We start from the raw sequence: 5,266 nt of genomic DNA, 5'->3' as shown, positions 1-5,266 counted from the left end.
CTAACACAACGAAATGGACAGCCTTTCTATGGTGATGATTCATTCACTCATATGTATGTTAGAGAGCTTATCATTGTGCCCTTATGCAATACATAGCCTACCGCATATTATGCATGGAAGCAAAACATAAAACAGAACTGATTTAAGATGTCTTTGCTACATTATTGGTCCAGCCTATACCCCTGAAATAAAAGACATTTGAATAATGGCCTTTGAGTGTGGACTGTATTATTATACATACTGGATGTACCAGTTACCTTATGCGACGCTCCAAAATGTCTTTCCATGAGTCTCGTTGAGAACGTACAGCCTTAGGCTATGCTGATGGTTCATTGTTTGTGCAGGGCAGCTTACATTTAGCCTACAATTAGTGAATTTGTATTTGATTTTGAATAGCCTGGTAATAGGGAATTGTTTACATTTTCATAATTAAGTGACATTACCTTCAGCTACACAGAATATCTCACCACCGTGCGTTTCCATCTCCTCTCTCCTTTATTCCTCTCTCCTTTATTCCAAACATGTTACCACGAACAGATTTCACCTGCAGGAACAAGGTTTGAGAGTCCATGGCACACAGAGTTCAGGTGGCATGTCACCTGTCGGGCAGCGAGAGCATGGTCCTCAAAGAGTGGTTGATGCGTGCAGTGAAATAAGTGGTATTATATTTGTTTCTGACCACATGCTCTGCTATAAAACCTGAAGTAGCCTATCGGACCGGCGGGAAAGCGCACGGACTCCATCTCTATTTGAGTGCATATAGATGACATGTATTTTCCCCCCTGTCCATGTGGTAATGGGCCATTCTAAATCTAAACAAATTTGACATATTAGTAGACAAGATTACATTGAGAATAGTCTGATGGGTGAAAATGTGATCACATCTTTACTAATACTGTATAACTTTATTCTAAAGCGGTATCCGTACTCGTTAGATGCCGTGATCACAATATAGTGGCTGTATCCAGGAAAGCCAAGGTTCCAAAAGCTAGGCTTGAAATAGTGTATAAGAGATCATACAAAAAGATTTTGCTGTGGCTCTTATGTGGATGATAAAACCATTTGTTGGTCTGATGTGATTAATAAGGAGCATCGCGACACGGCACTTGAGGATTTTATGAAATTGCATCCTCCAATTGATAAACATGCACCTGTTAAGAAACTGACTGTTAGAACTGTTAAGGCTCCATGGATTGTTGAGGAATTGAACAACTGTATGGTTGAAAGAGATGGGGTAAAAGGAGTGGCTAATAAGTCTGGCTGTACATCTGATTTACTGCAAATTAAGAAATTATGTGACTAAACAAAAATGATGGGCAGAAACACAAATTCAACTCCATTTTTTTATCGAATCAGATGGCTTTTCTGTCACAAAACCATTTGATGTTTCCAATTATTTGAATGATGTCAATTTAGTGTGAACCCCTTTAACTCCACCCAACACAGGATTCAATGTTCTCCAGCACACAACCCCAGCACACAACCCCAGCACAGAAGACCAGGACAGGTAAGTATGCTCGAGGTACATTTTATTTGAAATTCATGTGTTAACATGGATCAGGCCCCGTTTCCCCACAGCAGACTGTATCGACACAGTAGGGCCTCCCCTCAGGTAGGTTACCCTCCCCCTTACTACCTCAGGTAAGTATCAGGCATGCGGAAGTGACACACCGCATTATTCTGATATGGTACTGCAACAATATAGTTATACTAAGGGAAGGCACTGCAAACAATATAGTTATACAAAGGGAAGGCACTGCAAACAATATGGTGAAAGGCACTACAATCTAACCCTGGTGCTGAACAGAATATGTGTGCTACTATGCCAACCCCTCTAAAGGACTCTCCTGCTATAGGACAAAATAGTGAGGGGGAAAGACAGACAAGACAACATAGAAAATAAAATTAACATCTCTGTATGGCGATATCCAGATCCGCACAGCTGCTTGTCCTGGAACGCACCCGGTCTGAGACTTTGCTTGGCGAAGTCACCTATGGCCCCGCCTCCACTTTCAGTGGTGGCAAAATGGCCCAGAGAGAGAAAGAGTAGTGTTAGGGGAACCCAGGAAGAATGACGTCCCTTATTTGGCAGAGCTAAAGCTCCTGGAAACTTGGATAAGGGACCGATCCCCACAGAGAGACATTCTCCACTCAACTTCCAGCCCCAAACAACACAAAACACTGTGTTTTTAAAGGAAATGACAGCCAATCTCCAGCTACCTGTCTGATTAGTTAACATGCTGCAGGTGTGTCTGATCACACCAGCCCCGCCACCCACTTATCCGCTTATCTACCAATCTACCAAGTCTTGTGACAATTACTTCATTGGCAAATTGGGCAAACTTTGCCAGGAAATGCCAACAACGAACAGTGAGCCATTGTATTCATGCATAAAAAAACAAATAATGAAAGAAAAGCATTGTAAGTTAGAATTCTGTAACATTAGTGTATTGTTATCGAACTTCCTGGCACTCAACATGTACTGCACTGACACAGAAGACTGATGATTGGTTGAAAGAAATTGATATTAAAGAAGATTGTGTGAGCAGTATTGTTAGATTTCAGGGTAGTCTTTGATATTATTGACTATAACCTGTTGTTGAATTTTTTTTATTTGTTATGGCTTTTCAATCTCTGCCATGTTGTGGATTCAGAGCTATCGATAGAACACAGACGGTTTTCTTTAATGGAAGCTTCTCTAATGTTAAATATGTAAAGTGTGGTGTTCCGCAGGGCAGCTCTCTTGGCCCTCTACTCTTTTCTATTTTTACCAATAACCTGCCATTAGCATTAAACAGAGCCTGTGTGTCCATGTATGCTAATGATTCACCCTATACACATCAGCAACAACAGCTAGTGAAATCACTGCAACCTTAAACAAAGAGTTGCAGTCAGTTTTAGAATGGGTGGCCATTGATAAACTGGTACAGAACATCTCTAAAACTAAGAGTAGTGTATATGGTACAAACCATTCCCTAAGTTCTAGACCTCAGCTGAATCTGGTAATGAATGGTGTGGCTGTTGAACAAGTTGAGGAGACTAAATGACTTGGTGTTACCTTAGATTGGAAACTGTCATGGTCAAAACATATTGCTTCAATGGTTGTAAATAAAAATGCGGAGGTCTGTCAGTGATAAAGAGATGATCTGCTTTTTTGACACCACACTCCACAAAGAAAGTCCTGCAGGTTCTAGTTTGATCTTATCTTGATTATTGTCCAGTCATATGGTCAAGTGCCGCAAAGAAGGACCTAGTTAAGCTGCAGCTGACACAGAATAGAGTGGCACGTTTTTCTCTTCATCGTGGTTAGAGGGCTAATATTAACAATATGCATGCCGAAGTCTCTTGGCTAAGAGTTGAAGAAAGACTGCATTGCTTCTTGTTTTTATAATGTTAGGTTCAAATTCTCAGAGTAAAAACACAACGGACACTATGAAAGCTTAAACAAGTTTATTCTTCCCAGAGGATCAATACAGCTGCTGTCACGTTCCTGACCTGTTTTCCTTGTTTTTGTATGTGTTTATTTGGTCAGGGCGTGAGTTGGGGTGGGCATTCTATGTTATGTGTTTCTATGTTGGGTTAAATGTGTTGCCTGATATGGTTCTCAATTAGAGGCAGGTGTTTGACGTTTCCTCTGATTGAGAACCATATTAAGGTAGGCTGTTCTCACTGTTTGTTTGTGGGTGATTGTTGCTGTGTCTGTGTTTGTTGCACCACACGGTACTGTCTCGTCTCGTTCGTTTGTTCGTTCTTTCCTGTTCGTGCGTTCATTGTTTTTTATGTTCACAAGTTCAGGTCTGTTTAACGTCGTTTGTTGTTTTGTAGTTTATTCAAGTGTTCTTCGTGTTTTGTCTTCATTTAATAAATCATTATGTCTACATACCTCGCTGCGTGTTGGTCCGATCCATGTTCCTCCTCGTCTGAGGAGGAGAACGAATATGACAGCCGTTACAGAATCACCCACCAACAAAGGATCAAGCAGCGGGGAAAAGGACAGCGACAGCAGCAGCAGAAATCCCAGGACTCCTGGACATGGGAGGAGATTTTGAACGGAGAAGGACCCTGGGCACAGGCTGGGGAGTATCGCCGCCCCAAAGCTGAGCTGGAGGAAGCGAAAGCTGAGCGGCGGCGATATGAGGAGGCAGCACGGCAGCGCGACAGGTACGAGAGGCAACCCCAGAATTTTTTTGGGGGGGAGGCTAGAGAGGAGTGTGGCTAAGCCAGGTAGCAGACCTGAGCTCACTCCTCGTGCTTATTATAAGCAACGCGTCACTGGTCAGGCACCGTGTTATGCGGTTAAGTGCACGGTGTCGCCAGTGCGTGCCCATAGCCCGGTGCGCTATAGGGCAGCCCCCCGAAAGTGTCATGTGAGTGTGGGCATCCAGCCGGGGCGTATTGTGCCTGCTCAGCGCGTCTGGTCTCCGGTACGCAGTTTCGGTCCAGGGTATCCTGCGCCGGCTCTGCGTGCTGTGTCTCCGGGGCGCTGGGAGGGTGCAGTGCGTCCTATGCCTACGCTCCGCTCGTACCGGGCAAATGTGGGAGTGGAGCCTAAGGGAGAGGTGCGCGTAGTAGGCACTAGATCTCCAGTGCTCATCCACAGCCCGGTTCAACCTGTGCCTGCACTCTGGAGGGTACGGGCTGGAGTAGTATTCCAGCCTGGGGGAGTGGTGCCAAGGCTGCGCACCAGAGCTCCAGTGCTCCCCCACAGCCCGGTCCTTCAGGTGCCTCTTCTTAACATCAAGCCTCCTGTAGGTCTCTCCAGCCTGGTGGGTCCTGTGGCAGCCCCACGCACCAGGCTGTCTCTCCGTCTCCTCCCTACAGGTGTGCCCGTCTGTCCCGAGCCGTCAGAGCTGCCCGTCTGTCCCGAGCCGTCAGAGCTGCCCGTCTGTCCCGAGCCGTCAGAGCTGCCCGTCTGTCCCGAGCCGTCAGAGCTGCCCGTCTGTCCCGAGCCGTCAGAGCCGTCCGCCAAACAGGAGCAGCCAGAGCCGTCCGCCAGACAGGAGCAGCGAGAGCCGTCCGCCAGACAGGAGCAGCCAGAGCCGTCCGCCAGACAGGAGCAGCGAGAGCCGTCCGCCAGACAGGAGCAGCCAGAGCCGTCCGCCAGACAGGAGCAGTCAGAGCCTTCCGCCAGACAGGAGCAGTCAGAGCCTTCCGCCAGACAGGAGCAGTCAGAGCCTTCCGCCAGACAGGAGCAGTCAGAGCCTTCCGCCAGACAGGAGCAGCCAGAGCTGGCTGGCGGCTCTAGCGGGTCCTGGTTGGACGGCTC

This window comes from Salvelinus alpinus, chromosome 26 (assembly GCF_045679555.1).
Source record: "Salvelinus alpinus chromosome 26, SLU_Salpinus.1, whole genome shotgun sequence".
In the NCBI taxonomy this organism is placed as follows: domain Eukaryota; kingdom Metazoa; phylum Chordata; class Actinopteri; order Salmoniformes; family Salmonidae; genus Salvelinus; species Salvelinus alpinus.
The sequence above is the reverse complement of the archived record's forward strand: the minus strand, read 5'-3'. Positions refer to the sequence as shown.